The sequence below is a fragment of the Saccostrea echinata genome, unplaced genomic scaffold (assembly GCF_033153115.1).
Source record: "Saccostrea echinata isolate AGI-Se365-2 ecotype Australia unplaced genomic scaffold, CSIRO_AGI_Sech_v1 ptg000001l, whole genome shotgun sequence".
Lineage (NCBI taxonomy): Eukaryota > Metazoa > Mollusca > Bivalvia > Ostreida > Ostreidae > Saccostrea > Saccostrea echinata.
Genome location: NW_026889750.1, coordinates 15,633,040 through 15,657,837, shown reverse-complemented (window position 1 = coordinate 15,657,837; position 24,798 = coordinate 15,633,040). Strand labels below are relative to the sequence as shown.

The window sequence follows — 24,798 nt, the reverse complement described above, 5'->3', positions numbered from 1 at the left end:
ACGAGTCAAATTTAAACATCTGTAAATTGCTCAGAAAACAAATATATAGTATCTTTAGTCATGCATCATATACACATCGCTATAAAAATGAGTTTAATGTCGCGTTTAGCTTAATTATGTGATATCAAGTTAAATACTTAACCAGAATAATTAATAAATGTTTGTACTAGTGTGTAACTATATTATTTACTATAAATTTCTGCATCAAATTTCGAATGATTTAATGTTTTTCTTGTAACACCTGGAAATCCAATATCATTCCTTGTTCACAAAACGCAGTTGAAAAAAATTACTTCCGTGTTTACAATACCGCAACTTTGACGTCGTTTTCTGCACATTGTGACGTCAAAAGATAAGGGCCCTTTTCTCATGACGCAGTCATATATTTATATAAAATAATGAGATTATTGCTTACTCATAAAAAATAAATAAAGGCTCCGGGCACAAAAGAAAAAAGGAAAGATAAACCGACATATTAATGTCTTTCCCTGCTTTGGATAATTTACATCAACAGACTAAACCTAAACAAAGTGCCCAAGGTATGAAACGGATTGTAGCTATTCAGTAATGATTTGTTCATGAAAGTATTACTATAAATAACTTTACCAGGTTGAATACAGAATGTTCAGTGTTGCTGGTTCTTTATTCTTGTAAGATATAGGAATTCGCTCTGTTTCATTACCAAACAGTCGTCTTTAGTTACACTGAATGAAGAACTCCACGATGTTGGTTCTACTTTTAACAAAGCTTTCCCCTTGCCATTGCAAAAGTCTTCCAAACTTTTTTAATAATTTAAAGTATGAAATTTCCTCTAGGATGTCATTACCAACAAGCTTTAATTTGTCGCCATAGACGCTTGATGAAAAAATTGTATAATTCATAATCCAGCTTTTCATATTGACGATATAGAGAAATATCCTTCAATCTCATGTGAGTAAGGTAATGGCGTTTTCTGTTGACGTTAACGTTCACAAAGAGGACATCTTTGACCTTCCAGTTTAACATCCTTCGTAAGAGTACGATCGACTCATCCATGTACTCATTTATAATGACAAGGTCAAATTCTTTTTTGAGTTTCTCTAAATATTTATTTACTTCTTGAAAGTCGAAAGAATAAAAAAAGTGGGGTGGAAAACCGAATTCAAAAGACATTCTATTATTCAAAAATGATAATACTGCCAAGTTTTCCATATTCTTAAACAATCTGGGATTCCTTAGAAATCTACTGATAAAATGTGAGTTTCCATGGTGATTCTTGTCCAGGTTAAAATACCAGACCGTGGATTCCAATTGCAGAAACGGTTCACGAACAATTCCTATGTATATTATTTGTATCTTTTGGCATGATGCTTTTAAACGCTGAACGATTGTAAACTACATGAAAACACAAGATATCGAAGGTTTTGCCTTTTGGCGGATAAATGATATTATATCCTGATATTACTGGATCGTTTACTGATAATGTTTGGGAACCATGATTTATTATTGGGAACTACGAAAGCTAAATTCCTGTTTAGTCCATAACGAAGAAGAATCCCCTGGACAACTGTTTTATGAACTTTTAAAAAAGCTACATGTGTAACTGATGGTTGTTTCTTTTAAGCTACATGTATAACTGATGGTTGTTTCTTTTGTAAGCATTCATTTGTTTCTCTGCATAGCCCGGGTACTGGGTCCTTGTCTTCATAGATTAAAATATCCGGCAATGTGAGGTTTAAAAACTTCCCCGTCTTGCAGCATATAAAAACTGTTATCAAAATACCTATAGGAAAATATCTGAAACAAAAGGAATATAGAACAATGAAACCATCGGTACTAATTACAACTTATTTGAAATGTCCACTAATGGTATTGTTTTATTTGAGCCGTATGCTTGAGAATTGTGATTTCTTGTGGTTGATTACATGTATTTCCATGCTCAGCTTACTTTATTTTATTTTTTTTAATTCGATAACAATTGACGACATTTTTTCCTACTTTAAATTAACAAATTTCGGGAAATTAAAGAACATTGCTCGAAAAAGTGACACTTTCAGATTTGTCCATTTTATAGCATCATTTGAAGAAAATTTATTTCATCATCAAGTTCTAAAAATAATGAAGCATCTATAATTTGTTGAAGATTGAAATGAAAAGAATATGCGTAGATATATATGAACAAAGCAGTCTTGAGTTTTTGTCAAAGTCATTATAATGTCTTTTTTAACCAAAGATCAACATTTTTCTACTCGGTACACCCCAGCTGCTATTGCCTTTTATCGCCTGTCGCCAGGAAGGTTAAAGATTAATTTTCCATGGTGCGAAACTATGGGTGAAAGCATTGTTTCTTGCTGCAATTTTTTATTCCATGCAATTACTGTGTGAACTTTTTTCTGCGTTTCCATACTACTGCATGAATCATCTATGAAAAGGGTGGGGGGCATTTTGAACGTTCTATTGGAGGAGTGTGGTGGCTTCCATGGAATTATAACCTGATTCTCTAGTTTAGAAAGTTTATTCATCACATATTATATACACTTATAACATGTCGTATATGGGCAGGTAACACCACAGCAATAAATGTACTAAATTTTCCTAATTATTTCATTTTCTTGATTCCCTTGCTGAAAAGTGGGTCAGTCCGACTCATTACATGTATATCTATCGGTAAAACCCAAAGATTAAATTTAGAATTTTTTTTAGCTTTTCAAAGCAGGTTCAGCAACCTCACACTGTAGTGCACAATAGAAGAGTACTTCTTGAAGCTTATTATGGACAACAGTTACACAGTGCATGTATATTTCTTTAAAGATAAAAGAATTAGTAACTTTCAATTACACTGTTTACTTTTTGTGAAGTATGTGGATAAATTCACAGACCGTAAATGAAAAAAAAAATTATGTAAGGCATACATAAATTTAAGGCTGTATTTTTTAAGAATAGATATGCAGATCAACAAGGGAAATTGTGTGCATTTTTTATATCTTGATAATATTTTATTAAGGATTGGTTAACTTTTCTGGTATGAAATATTGTGCCATGCACCTAGATTACCTTTTCATTTGTGCGAAACGTTCTTTGTACTATGTAGATATAGTAACTGACTACTTTAAAAAGCCAGGCAAGCATTTTGAAAAGCTATATAATAACTTATGCCTTGTTACAGATAACTCATATCTTCAAATCAAGAAACTTTTAATTTATATTTATAATTTTCTGTAGAAAAAGTTTTGTCATTTTATAGAGAAGATTTTATACAAAATATTGCAGCTTTATTTACTCTGTTTTGTTTATCAAAAATTGTATTTTTTTTTTTATTCAATGTAGGATTTTTATTGTGTTTTAATAAATATAGCAACGAGAAGTAACAATAATCCAAAATCTTTATGAATGAGTGCAATGAGATAAGAAAAAAAGTTATGGGATTGTTTTCTTCCTAAATTGCACCTAATGTCCACAAAAGTAGTTAAAACCACATTGATGTTGCCGACACCAATGCCATGGTCACTGGCCCTGTTGTTTTGTGTGTGTGTGTGTGTGTGTGTGTGTGGTTTTTCTTTTTTTTTTTTACCTACGATCTTGATTTAAACAGAGAAATCCACACTACCTGAGGATGCTTTAAAACCCATTTGACTAAGCATGCCTTTGCTTTTCTTGTGAAAAAAAAAGATTTTGAAAGATTTTTCCCTACATATTCGTTTGTAAAACTGTGACCTCCCATTGTGGCTCTACCCTACCCCCAAGGGGGTTATGATTTGAACAAACTTGAATCTACCCTACGCGAGGATGCTTCCATATCAGTATGACTAATCATGCCTTTGCTGTCCATGAGAAGATTTTTAAAGATTTTAAAGATTTTTTCCCATGTAAACCTTTGATAGCCCATTGGTGTCCCTTCCTACCCTGGGAGTCATGTAATAAAGTTTTCACATATTAAGTTTCAACAATTCTGGTCCAGTGGTTCTTAGGTATATCATTTTTTTCCTATAAACATGTATTCCTATGTAAAACTTTTACAGCCCATTGTGGCCCCATCATACCCTCCGGGGGTTATAATTTGAACAATCTTGAATCTAGTCTTCCCACGGATGCTTTCTTATCACTATGACTAATCATTCCTTTGTTGTTCTTGAGAAAAATTTTTTTAAATAAAAAATCCTATATTTCTTAGATAAAAACCTTCCATTGTGGCCAAATCCTTTCCGCGGAGGTTCAGAATTCGAGCAAACTTGAATCTACAATACCTGTGGATGCTCCTATATCAATATGACTAATCAAGCCATGCTGTTCTTGAGAGGAAGATTTTTAAAGATTTTTTTTCTGTTTATTCCCATGTTATGAAGCTTTCACATAAGTTTCAACTTTTTTGGCTCAGTGTTATTTTTAGAAGATTTTTTAAGACGCCTACTATATTTTCGCTTTTTTAAATTATCAACGTGCTTGGGACTTCATGTGAATAAACTTGAATTCTCCCTTCCCAAGGATGCTTTGTCTTAAGTTTGGTTGAAATAGGTTCAGTGGTTCATGAGAAGAAATTGAAAATGCTAAATGTTAACAAACGAACAGTTAGACAGACGGACAGACTGACAGATGATCAGAAAAGCTCACTCGAATTCAAAAGATAAAATACGAATCTGTTTACTTACAGAAAATTTAGAATTCCATCCATGATATCACTACGACACTTAATGCGATATTCTTTCCTAACATTTTGTGTATTTTCTTACAAATTTAAAGAAAAATGAAAATTCCTAGCAAAAAATATTATCAAAATTAATATTAATATTAAGACTATCTTTATGTCATAATAAACTTGAAGAGACGCGTACCTTTTTATAAATGTAAAAACAAAAAATCGGAGACGGCACTTCATTTTGCCTCGTGACACAGAGTGGTTTACTTTACTATTGATTGCTGGTTAAATAGGACTGAAATTGTTCTTTTCTCAATATTGGTGTATCAATTTGTGATGTTTCCAATGAGTCTATATCGCGTTTTATCTCAAATGATTTCAATACATCAACTCCCATTTAGATCTATTCCGAACGCGACGGCAAATACGTGTAGATGGTGGAAACTATGTGGAGGCAGGAAAAAGAATGATGAGAATTTGAGATAGGACGTATCATTAACTGATTAAGGATACGCGGAGAAAACATACGGAAAATTTATAAAGCGAACACCGACAAGCTAATGTTAGTAATGAAAAAAATGTTGACTTAATTCATTCATCAGCCATTGCCAAGGTCTGGAAATTAACAGTCAAGGTCTTGTCACAGTATGGCTTTTTGCCAAAAGGTGGACGTGACTTTTAAAATGTGATTCTTCTGGCAAATACACCACCGTAATATCAAAGCCAAATCTAAAACCGCCAGTCCTATGGTACAATTTCAACCAACCTAACCATAAAGTTTCTTTTTGTGAAGGGAAATCAATCTGAATGAATAGATGGCCCTGGCCTTTTATTAGCAAATAGTGAAAATAGAGTGGGATCAGTTAATTCACAGGGCCGAAAACGGAAAAAGTAAACCTGTGTTGACTTATCGCAGACCGTCAGAGACGCGTTAAATTAAAAAGGTCATAGAATACCCAAAATTTGGATAACGTGTAGATTTCACCAATTCTTCTTGCTTTCGCAGTTTTAAAGTTAATTTGTTACGTTGTAAAAATTAGAGTAAAATTGTACTGATGCTAAGAGATTTCAATTTTTTCATGTTTATACAATGAATTTCCATGTAGATGTAAAAGGGAATATTTGGGGAGAATGATAAAATAAGGCTGGTTTGATAGGTAAATTTTATCTATGGTCGATTCAATGACCTTGTCAGAAAATACAATCTATCATTAAGTCGATTTTTGATTCACCTTTAGGCCATTATTTTACGGTGAATTATTTATGGATATTTCTGTTTGCCCGATCATGATAAGGAGCGGGTGTAACCAGTCGGCAGGGGATGCATACTCCTCCATGGCACCTAATCCCACCTCTGATGTTTTTAGAGGTCCATGTTTGCCCTGCTCCAAATATGTACTATTCTTTCAGTGGACTTTTGAGCTTGATTACTTTTGGATGATGTTGTTACAATAATCAAGCACAAACTCTTTTACTAATTCTGTGACATTTTAAATGCGGAATGGTTTTTTGTATTCATATGAAGCAGAATTTATTCAAAAACTTATACATGAGAAGAAGAAAACACTTGCTGTGGCTCAACTCGACATATAAATATATCGACGACGTATTATCAATTAACAATAGTTATTTCCATTCATATGTCTACTCGATATATACCAGTGAGCTTGAAATATAAGATACAACAGAGTCTGACACATCAGTTTTATATTTGGATATTTTACTAGTAAAAGACTTTAATGGTAACTTAACAGCAAAGCTTTATGATAAACGTGATGACTTCAATTTTCAATCGTCCACTTCCCTTACTTATCAAGCAATATACCCTTGTCACCTGCTCATCGGGTTTTTGTCTCCCAGTTGATTCGATACACAAGAGAATGCTCTACGTATGTCGAACAATTTCTAAAACGAGACAAGCTATTACCTTTTATTATTATTTATTATTTATACTGCATAATATATTATTATTTATTAGTTGACGAAATAAGAATATCAACAGTCTCATTTGAAGTCATCATTTCGCAAGTTTTGTCGATACAATGACCTTGTCAGCAAATACAACCTATCATTAAGTCAAATGCTGACTGACGTTTTTCATACTAATTGTTAGGCCATTATTTACACACTGAATTGTCTACGGATTTTTTTCGTTTTTTTTTTGCCGATCATGACAAGGTTCACACGGCGGGTGTGACCGGTCGGCATGGGATGCTCACTCCTCCATGGCTCCTGATCCCACCTCTGATGTTTTTTGAGGTCTGAGCTTGAATACTGTTCGTTTTATCGTTCTGACATGTTATAAAACATAGTGTGGGATATTCATTTAGTTCATTTTGTAAATGTATAAAAAATAATATCAACACCTGTCCTGATTTGTTTGGTCTATGCAAAAAAAAAAATTAGCAACCCTTAGGAGAACAAAGTTTGGGTATCCAAATCATATTGTTTCCACTCTGATTCGTAACATAAAAAAATATTCCTCAGCAAACCAAAACTTAAAAAGAGCACAAAATTCTGATACATTTAATCAGTTTAACCATTTAAGAAAACACAAGTGTATAAATTGTATTCCATTTTATCACATAATATTAAAAAAAAAGAAACAAACAAACAAACAAAAACTGATTGAGAGAAAGTTTAAATTTTCAACTATAATTAACATTTAAGCAAGCTGATGATGCTGGGAATTGCATTGCAATATAGTGCAGTACATGTACAGTGCAGTTGAAATGATGCGTATTTAATTGTTTGATAGACCTCTCTATTTTCAGCCATTATCTTTTCTTTTGGAATTGGTTTTTTAAGCGACAGTACGGCTGCAAAACGCGATTTTTTTTTATTCAAATTTACCCAATATATCATTAAGAAATAAGGTATAAAGTTGATGCCAACAGTCCGAGAAACATGAATATTCTCTCCTCATTCAAAATTAACGTAATTAGAATCTGCCGGATATCAAAGAGTCGTACAAATATGAGCAATCTGCAATCTTTTTATTTGTGAATGACACGTGCCTAAACTGTTTACAATGATAATGGAATGTGAGGTAAAAGCAATTCTTCAAAGGAAAATACTAGTATCATAATTTTTCCGGTAAATTATTAATTGTTAACATTTTAATCGAATTTCAGACGAAATTTGCAACATTAAAGGTACAAATTTTCACGTTTTGGGTATTTGGGTCCGAGAAGTCATACGTTATCGCGACAAAACGTTAAAAAAATATTTCCAGAACAGTTCCGTTAAAATTTGCGATTTAAATGGCAATAATGTTTATATATCATAGGTGTTTTTTAATTTGAGTTTTCTCTGATTTTTTTCTTTGAAATTTATGTAGACATGAGCAATGATAACATTTATCAACAAACCTGACGGGGAGAACATTCGCGAGTCCTGCGTGATTGTCGCCGAGCTCCCGTTTCTTCCTCATCCACCGATTATATTAATCCCCCTAAAATTTGGTCAGGAAATTCACTTTTTCAAGCTCTATTTTTCAGTTTCTTTATCTTCTTGGTCGACTTTGTCAAGGTAGGAGGTCTACCGGGCTACCCTCTTTTACCATGCTGTTTTGTTTTTTAAAATATGCATGCGTGAATAGCATGGAATGTGGAACCCTAATGCATTGCGATGTATATATTTATGGTCCATAAATAATAAGTAATTTTCAAGGGGCCTGGACACAGATTTGAAGTTAAAATTTTCTCAAATTTTCTGTATATCATGACTTATATGTTGCTATAGCATTTCACTCGGAAATATAATAAAAGCATGTTCAGAAATGTCTTTTATTCGGAAATTATTGAAACGCGTTTGATTGACACATCCATGCACTTTCACGAAGTAAACTTTATCCTTAATACTTAAGAAAAGTAGAAATTTTGTTGTGTATTTATGAAAAATATTAAACTACAATCCAGAAAATTCAGAGTAGAAATGTGAGAAAGCAAAACCAACTCACCAGTATCGTCAGTCCATGCTCAGTGATGTGTGCAGAGTTTAGCAAATTGAACATTCCCGGTGAAACGTAAACATTAACAATAACAGAGCTTGTGCCCTGTTTGCAAAAACAGACGTTTGACGTGATGTAAAGAAGAATGTCGCTGTCATTGAATTCTAAGAATATGCATGTAAGTTCAATTCGTTTAAATGGTTTTATTTTATGAATAAGCATAGAAATTTAAAATGTAAACAATGCAACTGTTTCCATGCCCCTTTAATGAAATAATCAAAATTATTTGATAATGAAATTTTCTAAAAGTTTTTACATTTATGAGTAGTAAAAAAGTTTAAAATCCTATCGGAAAATTTTTATCAAGAATTAGTCTGTTTTTTTTATGAGATGGTTCGTATTGTCTCTTTAACTGCATAATGTCACTAGTTGGTTTACTCAATTTTACATAAGCACAACAGTCACGGTTATTGGCTTTGTACCTGTATTATGCAAATGTGCAGCTACCGTTTAGCACCAACATGCTTTCGTACCATAAAAGCCTTTAAGGTCTGATGACACGCTCCTCAAATATCAGTTCATGCATCTCTTCGTAATCTGCCAATATTTATAATTGATCGATATTATCTATTTTTTGGGGAACATGTCGTCTGACCTAAAGTACATGTAATTTAATGGAGAACAGAATGACTAATGGGAATGTTATGTGTTGAGCGTAAGGACACATTCTGTGCAATGAAAAGCTTTTTTCTTGGAATTTTTTTTTTACGACAAATGTCTATTAAAATTTTTAAAATTTTTAAAACTTTATATTGCCCCATTTCAAGAGGGCCATGTGCATAACATATACATAATAAGGTCATCTTCTATTAAAATTTTTAAAACTTTGTATTGCCCCATTTCAAGAGGGCCATGTGCATAACATATACAAATATTCTTAATAAATCTAATGAACTAATGTCACTTTTACATTTTTATTTTTTTTTTGTTTCTTCTCCTTCTTATCTCCTTCTTACAAACGATCAGCAATCAATATTGTTCTCTCGGTTTAAGTTAGAATATTTAAAAAGTGTGAATTATTCTTGTTCTCCTCGACAATTACATTATTTTCAAATCCATTGACGAGGTACAGTAACTAGTATTTGCAGTAAGAATTTTAAAAACCCTGAATGTCCACGTATTGATTCCTCTAACAGGTACTTGTAGTAACTACTTTACTAAAAAAAAAGTAGATGGTTGAATTCATTATTGAAGACATGGATACTTTATTATCAAAAATTTCATTTTAAAAATTTTAGGTAGATTACCTTTCTTCTCTTGTGAGTAAAATTATATAATTTACATTTTCCTGATTCTTTCTTCTTTTCGTCACAATCCTCTACTTGGAAATGCTAAAATAGTTAAATAGAAATGTATAATGTTTGCTTTTATTATAGACTCTCAGAAGAGGTAAAAAAAAAACTACAATAAACAAAACAAAAACAAAACATCAATCTGAGACATAAACACAAATTCTACACTGACTAGAGTGTTCCAAAGAAAAAAAATGGCATCCATGGATAGTATAAAGACAATGAAGGAAAATATGGTCCCCCAACCCTCAAATGAATAATCAAATTGAAATTATTAGAAATAACTATTGATCATTTTATTAATACGTGTTTCCAACAATCCTCCAAAAGAGATTTCAGTCTGTCTTTACTGCAATTGTTAGTCTAGTTAGTCTGGTACCCTTCCCACAATTCCGTTCGTGCACTATCTACATTAATGCAGAGAGTGCGCGAACGGCATTGTGGGAAGGGTACCAGTCAGTCTACAAGATCCATTGTGGAATACCGATCCCGATGTATTTTCATGGTATTTGAATATATATAAGGTTGTGTGGTAACTGAATATCATACAGTTTCAAAGTACTTTTTTCATGAACTAAACGTGTTTCCAATAATCATTCAAAAAGAAATTTCAGTATGTCTTTACTGCAACTCAGTCTACACGATCCATTGTGGAATACCGATCCCGATGTATTTTCATAGTATTGATATACATATATAAGTTTGATATCGTACGGTTTCAAAGTACAATATCATGAGCTCATAAACATGTATAAATGCTAATTATCTAAACCCTGCCTCTCAAAATTCAAAAGTAATAAGTTTAATTAAACTGCCCCATATATTTTTTGCAAAGTAGGTCAAAGGTCAAAGTCATATTCTATTAATAAATCAAAAATCAAAGGAATGCTGGTATTTTTCATATTGTCTTATGACAAACAGTGCACATGCTAAATAGCACAGACTTATCTCTTAAATGTCAAAAATATGCTGTATATCGGCACTATGAATTATTTTGAAAAGTAGGTCAAAGTCAAAGGTCACGAGGTCCGTAACCATGGTAATTTACAAAAGCCACAGTGCCAAGCAATATATGTGCATAATATCAAATCCATACCTCTGAAGTGTTTGAGTGTTCTTTACATGTATTTATTCACAATATATACAAATACAAACTTCACCGTAGGTTCTGTCCCGGGCCGACTCCCTTATGAGTTGCTGTCCCAGACACGTCCTGTATTCTTCCTTGGCATCTATCTAGCAGACCATCTCTACTCCCGGGCCTGGCATACACAATCTACTTCCGGGATGGACCAAAGATGCCACACTACCTAATTCCCTCACTAGGCAAGACACAGATTTACACAGGTCTGTCTCAACCATCAAGGTCACTCTCTCCTCTGGAACACTAGCAGACCTCCTCAATTCCATATTTATGGCCTCATCCCCCAGAGTAAGGGTCCCTTGCTGGGCTTCCGGGCACGGAGAAACTCCAGCAACATTGGGTCCATCGAAGGGGCAACATAGAGCTCGACCTCATGTGTCTGGCTACCCATAGTCAGGGTCACGGGTCCCACTAAGAATCCCTCCAACTTTGAATCCTCCCCAGCCTCTATCATGGTCACATATTCCCTGATAGGTGGCTGGAGTTCCAGCTGGTCATACAACTTGGTAGACAGCATGCTGACCTCAGCCCCGGTATCCACTACTGCCTTCACCCCGATGCCTTGCATTTGCAGGCTAACGGTAGAGCCCACGGATGAGCTTGATCGCCTATGGGTACAGAGGGTTCCTCCCCCTCAGACACAGGTGGCATCAAGTCAAAATCAACAAGGTTGGTCCTCCATGAACCCTGAGATTTCCTAGTTCTATTCCTGGTTGGTTCAAGTGGCTCCGGAGTGGAGTGGGGCCACAAGCTTCCCCACGTCCTCGTCCAAGGATGCCTTTTCCTCCTCAGCGGAGAATAGCTCTGGTGATTGCGGCATCTCGAAGTGAACCCTCAGTCTGCGCTGCTTGCGGCAGCGCGGCATACAGGAGGGGAGTAAACTGGCCCCCTGCTCCTTGCCTTCCGAGTCGGTCCTCTCTGGGGACAATCTCTACGGAAATGCCCCATCTCTCCACATTTAAAACTCACAGAAGGCTTCCGCTTACTATCCGTCAATCTGGATGGCGGGTTAGCAGATAATTTCTGTCTTATTCCTTTTCCAGTTTCTCTATCCTTCTCCAGAGGGCTTCAATCTCCTCCCTAGCAGCCATATTTCCCATCCCAGAATCATCCCGCTTAGTGTCATGGTCAGAATCCAGCTTTCTTACTTCCCTCGATGGCTTTGGCCTGTGGAGCCGGGAGTGCTGATAGTATTGCATTCGCTCCACGGCTTCCTCCACTGTCCATCAAGCGCATAAAGGCCAGGATCTTGGTCCTCGGTCCCAGAGCATAGCTGAGGTATAGCATGAGGCACACAGGGGAAGGCTTGTGTCGCCAAGGTCAGCACCCTGTCTGCCCACTGACGAAGTGATTCTCCTGGGTTCTGGTTGGCTAACTGAAAGTTCAGTTGATGGGTGAGGTCTGGTGCAGAGGAGCCAAACCTCTTCTCGAATCTCTGCAGGATATCAGCCAGTCGGAGATGACATTATTATTCGTAGGGAAAGTAGTCCCGGAGAATTGACGCTCTATGGAGTTTGGACTTTGTGTTGTCAATTTTGAATTTATTAATTTTTACGTTGAAGTTGGATTTTCTATTTTATATTATTAGTTATAACGTCGTCATGACTATTTTATATTATTATACCCCCCCCCTTGAAAAGTGGGGGGGGGGGTGTAGTGATGAGGGTGTCCGTCCGTTCGTTACGCTTTTGGGTACCCATCTCTTATCCGCAACTCTTCTTAAACCACTGAATGAAATTTAATGAGACTTTAACAGAATCTTTGTTACATAGTGTCATGGTGCACCTCCTATTTTACTTTCTGATCGGACACATATTTCGGGTTTCCAATAGCAAAACATAGACACTGCCATTTTTTTCTATAATATTGAGGGGAACCTATCACGCAACTCCTCCTATACCGCTGAATAAAATTTAATGATACTTTCACGGAATCATTATTACATAGTGTCATTGTACACCTCTTGTTTTGCTTTTTGATCTGACTCTTATTTCGGGTCTCCCATAGCGAAACATGGACTTCACCATTATAATCATATGGGAGGAGAGGGTATCATTTTGTGAACACAGTGCTCACAGTTCCTCTAGTTATTTCTGACATTATGTTGTCAATTTGAACTATTAGTTCTTATGTTGACATGTTTATTTTATTTTATTACTAGTACTTCATGTTTATTTTGTATTTTAATTTTGACGTTGTTATTCCTACTCTTCATATTATTCTTTCTGACATTGTCACGTCTATTTTCCGTTAACAGTTTCAGCTTTTTCATCGCCAACTTTTCTTATTTATGCAGTAATATTCCGCTTTCACCTGCATATCGGTTTTCTGTCTCCCAACGTATTCGATACTCACGAGTATGTTCTGAATATGATCAATTTTAAAACCGCTGCAGGCTACTGCTACTAAGTTTTTGTTACAGGGAATTCAATATTCTCTTTTAAAATCAGCATTCCTTAAATTCTATAGTCGATATAATGAGCTAATTAGCAAATATAATCTTTTGTCGGGTCATTTTTGGCTAACGTTTTTCATACCAATTGTTATGTCTTCGTTTCTACACTAAATTTGACGAAACGTCCTGTCTGGAATCAGCGGACTCCAGCTAATAAAGTTGGTCATATATTGAAAATGCATTATATCTTAAAAATCTTTATTCATGGGCATACAAACTCTGTAGTATTCAAGCTATAGTAAAGTCTAGTATTTGCTTGGGTATAATGAGTACTCAGATTTAATCAAAACTGTGTAATTTATGGTCCTATGATCTAATTCAGGTCTTGGGATGGGACTAAGTTGCTAATTTATTGAAAATACATTTACTTATTTTAAATTCCTCTTTCCTCGAGTTCCATTTTATTGAAAAAACAGCTGTATAATATCTCAAAAAGCTTGGACTTAGACAAAATTGCTAACGCACCGCTTGTTATTCTCGTTTGTTGATTTAACTATATATGCCTGATCAGCACTAGTATATCTAAAAGGCCATCCTTCCAAATATAGTGGTCAAATAATATACAGAGATTAACTATCATATCATCCAGTAGTCACCCATTGTCTTGGTGTCCATACCCAGTCCATCCATCTTCCGGTTGCCCCAATTTAGTCGAACAATGTGTGGTGGCTATGTTGTATGCCGTAGCTATTTATTTTAAAAAAAAAAAGATGCTTGAGTTTTATGATTGACAATATCCATGTAGTTTTTGGAGATACTAGTAAAGTCTTCCAACAATATGTTGGAATTCCCATGGTCATAATTTTGCCCCGTTATTAGCAAACCTATTTTTGTATTCATATGAAGCAGAATTTATTTTTAAAAAACTTCTACATGTAAAGAAGTCTCTTGCTGCGGCCTTCAATTCGACATTTAGATATATATTGACGATGTTTTATCAATTAACAATATTCATTTTCATTATTCAATAAATAAATCATAGTATTTCACTGTTGAAAAATGTAATACAGTTTGTTTCTTTTAAATACGTGCATAATGAAAAAATGTATTTTAAGACATTAATAATATATTTCACGTGATTTTAAAAAAGAAAAGGGTGCAGGGGAAAAATGACATCGGGACATACTTCTTAATCTTTGCTTTTGTGATTTATGTACCGCGAAGATTTGAGCTCAGTAGCGACTATTTTTGCAAAGTCGCCCCAGGCTGATAGAAAAAAAAATAATATCTGCTACAATGACAAAGCTTTGTTCACCATATATGGCTATTGTTATTATTGTGCACAATGAAGTCAACATATCGCAAATTCTACGGTTTATACAATGACCTTGTTAGCAAATACACTCTATCGTTAAGTCAAATGATGACTGATAATTTTTTTTTAATTTTTTGTTTTCATACAAATTGTTAGGCTATAATTTTTTACCAATCGTCTACGATTTTTTCCGTTTACCGGATCATGACAAGGAGCACATGGCGGGTATGACCGGTCGACAGGGGGGTGCTTACTCCTCGATCCCACCTCTGATCTTTTAGATGTCCGTGTTTACTCTGCTCCAATTTTGTATTGTTCCAGTGGAATTTTGAGCTTGATTGCTGTTCGTTTTCTTCATATACCATTGTTGATAATGTGTTAAAATGCATGTTTACAAAGATTTGACAAAGGATTAATTTACAGTACTTGAAGATAGTATCCTCTAATAATCAATAATTTCACAAAGATGATAACCACAACACTTATTTAACATGTAGGAGATCATTTATTAGGTATAACAGTATCCCCCATAGTCTTCATAATTTGAACCCTTTATTGTTCAGTGGGAAGACACTATACGGAAGAAATACATATACAATGTATATAGTAACCTTTTTACTACTATCTGTATTTACTTCTTTACTATATACATCACTGGCGGATTAAAGGGGGGGCGTGGGGGGCGCACGCCCCCCCTAAAATTTTCAAACTATGATATGATCGACTAATATTAATAATGCCATATTAAGTATATAACTAACCAATACCACTATTTTTGTGCCTGGTTTTACTCTTAAAATACACGAAAACCCAGGAGCTTCCGGGGGCTTCGCCCCCTGGGCCCCCTCTATTCAAAGTATGATATGATTAGTATTAATAATGCCAAACTTTGGTACATATAAACTAACCAATACCACTATTATTGTGCCTGGTTTTACTCTTAAAATACACGAAAACCCAGGAGCTTCCGGGGGCTTCGCCCCCTGGGCCCCCTCTATTCAAAGTATGATATGATTAGTATTAATAATGCCAAACTTTGGTACATATAAACTAACCAATACCACTATTATTGTGCCTGGTTTTACTCTTAAAATACACGAAAACCCAGGAGCTTCCGGGGGCTTCGCCCCCTGGGCCCCCACCAGGGCTTCGCCCTGGACCCACTGGGGGCCTTAAGGCGGCCCCAAGACCCCCTGCCTGAACGAAGTTATCCACGCCCCCCCCTAAACACAAATCCTGTATCCGCCCTTGTACATGTTACAATTTTGGGAAACTTAGACAATGGAAGTGAATTTACTTTATAACAAAAAAAAAAAAAACGTAGACGCGTACATTTTGGGACACTTTTGTCAGTGTATGATAATCGGGGACCATGATAATCCCTTCATGACTGATCCAAATTAAAAAAAAATTACAAATTTTCCCCAGCATCATTATTGAAGGGTGCCACATTATTGAAAGCAACATTTGGATTGCACTCTGGAATCAGCGACAGTCAACAGATCAATTTCTCTGATAATGTGCCACACAAAAGGAATAACCATTTCAGAATTTATGAAAAGTTTGAACATCTATTTGTAAATTATCTGGCAGAATAGTTTACTATTTACTCAGTGAAACATTTTTCTCTCTCTCCTATATTCAAGTGGTCAATCGACATTCGAGTTACACCTGTAAAATCAATGTCTTCAAGTGTATAGACATAACACGAAACAAAGAAAGTGCAAATGATAAAGACACATTTCATTGTTAGATAAATTGATATATTCAAAAACTTAAGGGTATTAGAGTTATTGATCAGTCATTGAAAGTCAACATTTTATTTTAAGTATTGGAAATCTTCAGTCTGTAAGAGAAAGAACTGATCTAGATAAATAAGCCGGAATCAATTTCTACACTAACAGAATGGGCACTTTTGGTTGTTTCTTTTACTTGAAAACATTTAAGTGGTGTTATCTTTTGTTTCACACAGTCCCATTAAGTGCCTTTCATGCAGCCTTCTACTCAAAGTCAACTATTATAGTTACCCAATGAGTTAAAGTTGTCCAATGAGCTACATATAGCTGTCCAATGAGTTACGATGTGGCCTTCATCCTTGGTTCAATGTCGTGACCCTTTTAAAACATTTGTTACACCTAAATACAAAGCATTATACTCTGTTTATAAACATCTTACGGAGTGGGGTGGTGGTGGAGACGTTCGCTTCTCCTTTGTTCCCAAAGCATAGAACTAATCTTGACAAGATCGTATTTATTAAAAAAAATATCTTTATTAATAAAACAAAAAGTGGGCGTTTAATCTGATAATTTGATAATACTACTAATGTGCAAAGTATGTACCATGCACTAAAATATTTGTCTAATCATTCTCTCTCATTCTTAATCAAAACTGTAGGGAGAAAAACGTTTTTTGGTAAGAAAATCGTGTCCTTGATTGGTGTACACCACTGCGATATGCCAAGATACCGGAATTCTTGATTTGACTAAATTAAGCATATTCTTTTTTCTCACTATATATATTTGGAGATTGGATGTTACTTTTCGCATTCAATAGTAGCGATTATCTATCTTATACATGTACCGATATAATTGTGGTTGGGGTCAACATTTTTCAAAAGTTCTCTCATTATACCTGCTTCTATAGAAGCTATATGAAATTGGTTAAAACTTTTAGTGCACTGGATATCAGTGTAGAGTTTAATTAATACAAGGAGGCAATTGGTATAAATATTTCAAATTGAAGATGTCTGAACATGTATGTACAATTTGTCTGCATACTAGCCTCCTTTTCTTGATCACACATGTATCATCGCCATCATCTTTATTGTCATCATTATCATCACAGGGCTCAACATTAACTAAAATATCCACTTGTCCATCGGAAAAGTTTCCAACAAATGTTACTTGTCCGAATGTATTCTTTACTTGTCCGATTCTGAACAGATATTAAGAAAATTGTAGAACTCTATTAAAATTGAAGTAGCAATAAAAAAAAAAACACTGACATGTAATAATTATTTAATCAGGAAAATAAAAATATGACCAATATAGTAATATTGCATCTTGCGTTACATATGAATTCTGTGGGTATTTATTCACACATTCCATTGTCCGATTAGGCAAGTGCTTGTGGAGTTTGACTTGTCCGATCGTGTAATGAACTGGACACGGACAATCGGACGAAAGTTAATGTTGATCCTTACATCCCTATATCATCATTATCTTCAAATATGGAGATAACAAACAATAATCAAGATCAAAAGTCCGTAAAAAAAATACAAATCAGGAGCAGAGCAAACAAGGACCTCAAAAACATCAAAGATGGGATCAGGTACCATGGAGTAGTAAGCATCCCCTGCCGACCGGTCACATCCGCCGTGTGCTCCTTGTCATGACCGGGAAAACGAAAAATTTCGTAGACAATTCAATATGTAAATAATGGCCTAACAATTAGTATGAAAAACGTCAATCAGCATTCGACTAAATGATAGAATGTATTTGCTGACAAGTTTATTGTATCGACCAAAGAACTTGCGAAATGATGACTTTTTACGAGACTATTGATATTCTTGTTTCATCAACTTGTTTGTCAATAGCTTGCCTTGTTTTAAAAATTGTTCGTATGTAGAGCATGCTCTTGCATATCGAATCATTTGGGAGATATAAACCCCATATGCAGGTTATAAGGGTGTATTGCCACTTATGTAAAGGGAGCTGATGATTGAAAAGTTGGAGTCATCACGTCTATCAATAAGTTTTGTTGTTAGGTTACCATTAACATCTTTTTCTAGTAAATTATCCAAACAGATGTGTTAGACTCTGTGTTTTCTTGTATTTCAAGTTCACTGGGATATATCGAGTCGACATATGTATGAAAGTAACTATTGTTAATTGATAATATGTCGTCGATGTATCTAAATGTCGAGTTGAAAGCAGTAAGGGTACGCACATCTTGTCACAAGCGACAATATGTATTTGTATTAATTTGCACCCTTCTACAATATTTACCTACGGACGACAACATGTGCAGTAAGGAGGTGGTTCACAGTGTCGCCAGTGACAATATGGCTAGGACGACAATATGAACTGTCACAATTCCGCTGCATGAAATAGCCTACGAGACACGTCTGTATGATTTACACATCAATTAAATTCACAAAATTACCAAAAAAATCTTAAGGAACCCCAACTTTGGGGGGACAAAATGTACAGTGAGGGTAGGCACATATTGTCGCCAGCGACAGTATGTACATGCGTAACTTTCTAGCAGACGTCAATATGTACCGATGGACGACAATAGGTGCAGTGAGGGTCGGTACATATTGTCGCCGACGGCAATATGTACAGAATGACAATATGTACCGTCACATATGACTCTCCTTACAATTATGAGGGGTCCTGGTTCTCTAGGAAGGGGTCCAAAGTCATTTTTTTTCATTACGTTTACAAAGAATTTAATATCTCTGAAAATTCCAAGAAGTCTGGACCCCCCACCCTCAACCTCTTCTATATCCGCACATGCTTACATACTCTTACATAAATGTTTAAATTGCTGATAATACATGATTTTGTTGTTGAATGATATCCATTTCATTAAAAAGCATTAACAGTTTTTATAATTTATTTATTTTTTAAAAGATAAAAATAGATATACTAAGTATATCTATACGGTCATGCAGAGGCCTGCCCATCTCTACTTCACTAAGGAAGTGTTGAGGAGATGGAACAGTGATTTGAGGCTGGAAGCATAAGGTGAACAAATAAGAATAATAACAATTCTTATCACCAATGAACGATTTATCATAATAAGATTAATCAAATATATATAAATATACAAAATACAAAATGCAAATAACTCCCAAGGTGATTCACTGAATGTTACAGTAACTCAGACCTATGACTTACTCTTAGACGTCCTTTTTAATTTATTAATTTTTTCATTTTTTTTTTATCAAACCTATATATTAAAATAATTCATGGTTATTCTCAATTCCCTGTAATTTGTTTTATTTAAAACAATTTGCCTTATACTATATCTGTAAATTATGGCTCCAATAACTGTAAATCCTTGGAGTACTGTTACGTCATACTGTGAAAAATGACGTCATATCAACAGATAAGAACCCTGTCAAGTCGCCATGATGTAATTCAATATAGAAGAATATAGAAGACTTAAGGTAAGTACCTTAGCTAAGATATAAATGTAGTGTTAGATATATTACAAAACTTATATATTACACGTGCACTTTTTTGTTTATACACTAGAAACTAGAAAATAGAAATACACATCTACCGGAAATGGCGAGGACAGGTTTGTCGTGCTAGAATGAATGGCCAATTCATTACCGAAACAAACCTGCATGGAGTTTGGGACTAGCACCTGATGAGAGTTCCCTCACAAAATTACTGGCATACTAGCCTATATCTTTTGGTATTTTTGGCATATTTTAGAATAATATATACGCTATAGCACAAACTCAAAATTTCTAAATTTTATTTGGCATAACTCCTTCCTGGTCGTTTTCATTATTACAATTTTCTTTTTTGTTCACAAATACGCACATATACAAATTCCTATAAACTATCATAATCAAACAATGTATAATACTGTACGTTGGTTTTTTAGAATTATTTGTTACCTACTTACCAGAATAATAGCATGCTTTTAGAAATATGTATAGTATTATTTGCTAATTAAAAAACAACTTATAAAATCTACATTATTGTTTAACGTTGAGTGACCAGAATCGCAGTATACATTGAAAAATTTAGAAAGTTTGTCAACACCCCCTATTTTCAGTTTTGTCTATAACTTGTGTTAAATATTTATTGAACCCCCTCCCCTTTTTTCGTTACTATTTAAATTGTATCAACTCTCATCTTTATTTTCCCTGTTTATTGAGTTGACATTATACTACATGTATGACCGGCCACCAAAAAATTGATTGCTTCAGTCTCCTCGGCTGGGTGACGTGGTGGTGTGTTTATTTATTTATAATTTATTTATTTTTTAAAAGATAAAAATAGATATACTAAGTATATCTATACGGTCATGCAGAGGCCTGCCCATCTCTACTTCACTAAGGAAGTGTTGAGGAGATGGAACAGTGATTTGAGGCTGGAAGCATAAGGTGAACAAATAAGAATAATAACAATTCTTATCACCAATGAACGATTTATCATAATAAGATTAATCAAATATATATAAATATACAAAATACAAAATGCAAATAACTCCCAAGGTGATTCACTGAATGTTACAGTAACTCAGACCTATGACTTACTCTTAGACGTCCTTTTTAATTTATTAATTTTTTCATTTTTTTTTTTTTTTTTTTTTTTTTTTTTTTATCAAACCTATATATTAAAATAATTCATGGTTATTCTCAATTCCCTGTAATTTGTTTTATTTAAAACAATTTGCCTTATACTATATCTGTAAATTATGGCTCCAATAACTGTAAATCCTTGGAGTACTGTTACGTCATACTGTGAAAAATGACGTCATATCAACAGATAAGAACCCTGTCAAGTCGCCATGATGTAATTCAATATAGAAGAATATAGAAGACTTAAGGTAAGTACCTTAGCTAAGATATAAATGTAGTGTTAGATATATTACAAAACTTATATATTACACGTGCACTTTTTTGTTTATACACTAGAAACTAGAAAATAGAAATACACATCTACCGGAAATGGCGAGGACAGGTTTGTCGTGCTAGAATGAATGGCCAATTCATTACCGAAACAAACCTGCATGGAGTTTGGGACTAGCACCTGATGAGAGTTCCCTCACAAAATTACTGGCATACTAGCCTATATCTTTTGGTATTTTTGGCATATTTTAGAATAATATATACGCTATAGCACAAACTCAAAATTTCTAAATTTTATTTGGCATAACTCCTTCCTGGTCGTTTTCATTATTACAATTTTCTTTTTTGTTCACAAATACGCACATATACAAATTCCTATAAACTATCATAATCAAACAATGTATAATACTGTACGTTGGTTTTTTAGAATTATTTGTTACCTACTTACCAGAATAATAGCATGCTTTTAGAAATATGTATAGTATTATTTGCTAATTAAAAAACAACTTATAAAATCTACATTATTGTTTAACGTTGAGTGACCAGAATCGCAGTATACATTGAAAAATTTAGAAAGTTTGTTAACACCCCCCTATTTTCAGTTTTGTCTATAACTTGTGTTAAATATTTATTGAACCCCCTCCCCTTTTTTCGTTACTATTTAAATTGTATCAACTCTCATCTTTATTTTCCCTGTTTATTGAGTTGACATTATACTACATGTATGACCGGCCACCAAAAAATTGATTGCTTCAGTCTCCTCGGCTGGGTGACGTGGTGGTGTGTTTATTTATTTATAATTTATTTATTTTTTAAAAGATAAAAATAGATATACTAAGTATATCTATACGGTCATGCAGAGGCCTGCCCATCTCTACTTCACTAAGGAAGTGTTGAGGAGATGGAACAGTGATTTGAGGCTGGAAGCATAAGGTGAACAAATAAGAATAATAACAATTCTTATCACCAATGAACGATTTATCATAATAAGATTAATCAAATATATATAAATATACAAAATACAAAATGCAAATAACTCCCAAGGTGATTCACTGAATGTTACAGTAACTCAGACCTATGACTTACTCTTAGACGTCCTTTTTAATTTATTAATTTTTTCATTTTTTTTTTTTTTTTTTTTTTTTTATCAAACCTATATATTAAAATAATTCATGGTTATTCTCAATTCCCTGTAATTTGTTTTATTTAAAACAATTTGCCTTATACTATATCTGTAAATTATGGCTCCAATAACTGTAAATCCTTGGAGTACTGTTACGTCATACTGTGAAAAATGACGTCATATCAACAGATAAGAACCCTGTCAAGTCGCCATGATGTAATTCAATATAGAAGAATATAGAAGACTTAAGGTAAGTACCTTAGCTAAGATATAAATGTAGTGTTAGATATATTACAAAACTTATATATTACACGTGCACTTTTTTGTTTATACACTAGAAACTAGAAAATAGAAATACACATCTACCGGAAATGGCGAGGACAGGTTTGTCGTGCTAGAATGAATGGCCAATTCATTACCGAAACAAACCTGCATGGAGTTTGGGACTAGCACCTGATGAGAGTTCCCTCACAAAATTACTGGCATACTAGCCTATATCTTTTGGTATTTTTGGCATATTTTAGAATAATATATACGCTATAGCACAAACTCAAAATTTCTAAATTTTATTTGGCATAACTCCTTCCTGGTCGTTTTCATTATTACAATTTTCTTTTTTGTTCACAAATACGCACATATACAAATTCCTATAAACTATCATAATCAAACAATGTATAATACTGTACGTTGGTTTTTTAGAATTATTTGTTACCTACTTACCAGAATAATAGCATGCTTTTAGAAATATGTATAGTATTATTTGCTAATTAAAAAACAACTTATAAAATCTACATTATTGTTTAACGTTGAGTGACCAGAATCGCAGTATACATTGAAAAATTTAGAAAGTTTGTTAACACCCCCCTATTTTCAGTTTTGTCTATAACTTGTGTTAAATATTTATTGAACCCCCTCCCCTTTTTTCGTTACTATTTAAATTGTATCAACTCTCATCTTTATTTTCCCTGTTTATTGAGTTGACATTATACTACATGTATGACCGGCCACCAAAAAATTGATTGCTTCAGTCTCCTCGGCTGGGTGACGTGGTGGTGTGTTTATTTATTTATAATTTATTTATTTTTTAAAAGATAAAAATAGATATACTAAGTATATCTATACGGTCATGCAGAGGCCTGCCCATCTCTACTTCACTAAGGAAGTGTTGAGGAGATGGAACAGTGATTTGAGGCTGGAAGCATAAGGTGAACAAATAAGAATAATAACAATTCTTATCACCAATGAACGATTTATCATAATAAGATTAATCAAATATATATAAATATACAAAATACAAAATGCAAATAACTCCCAAGGTGATTCACTGAATGTTACAGTAACTCAGACCTATGACTTACTCTTAGACGTCCTTTTTAATTTATTAATTTTTTCATTTTTTTTTTTTTTTTTTTTTTTTTTTTTTATCAAACCTATATATTAAAATAATTCATGGTTATTCTCAATTCCCTGTAATTTGTTTTATTTAAAACAATTTGCCTTATACTATATCTGTAAATTATGGCTCCAATAACTGTAAATCCTTGGAGTACTGTTACGTCATACTGTGAAAAATGACGTCATATCAACAGATAAGAACCCTGTCAAGTCGCCATGATGTAATTCAATATAGAAGAATATAGAAGACTTAAGGTAAGTACCTTAGCTAAGATATAAATGTAGTGTTAGATATATTACAAAACTTATATATTACACGTGCACTTTTTTGTTTATACACTAGAAACTAGAAAATAGAAATACACATCTACCGGAAATGGCGAGGACAGGTTTGTCGTGCTAGAATGAATGGCCAATTCATTACCGAAACAAACCTGCATGGAGTTTGGGACTAGCACCTGATGAGAGTTCCCTCACAAAATTACTGGCATACTAGCCTATATCTTTTGGTATTTTTGGCATATTTTAGAATAATATATACGCTATAGCACAAACTCAAAATTTCTAAATTTTATTTGGCATAACTCCTTCCTGGTCGTTTTCATTATTACAATTTTCTTTTTTGTTCACAAATACGCACATATACAAATTCCTATAAACTATCATAATCAAACAATGTATAATACTGTACGTTGGTTTTTTAGAATTATTTGTTACCTACTTACCATATTTTCAGTTTTGTCTATAACTTGTGTTAAATATTTATTGAACCCCCTCCCCTTTTTTCGTTACTATTTAAATTGTATCAACTCTCATCTTTATTTTCCCTGTTTATTGAGTTGACATTATACTACATGTATGACCGGCCACCAAAAAATTGATTGCTTCAGTCTCCTCGGCTGGGTGACGTGG

General features: G+C 34.0%; 2 pseudogenes; one reads left to right on the top strand and one right to left on the bottom strand.

Annotated features, from left to right (window-relative positions):
* Positions 1 to 625: 625 nt before the first annotated feature.
* LOC133194958 (galactose-3-O-sulfotransferase 2-like) lies at positions 626 to 11,326 on the bottom strand (annotated as a pseudogene).
* Positions 11,327 to 12,345: 1,019 nt separating this feature from the next.
* Positions 12,346 to 24,798, top strand: part of LOC133194949 (uncharacterized) — a 68,235-nt pseudogene continuing 55,782 nt past the window's right edge.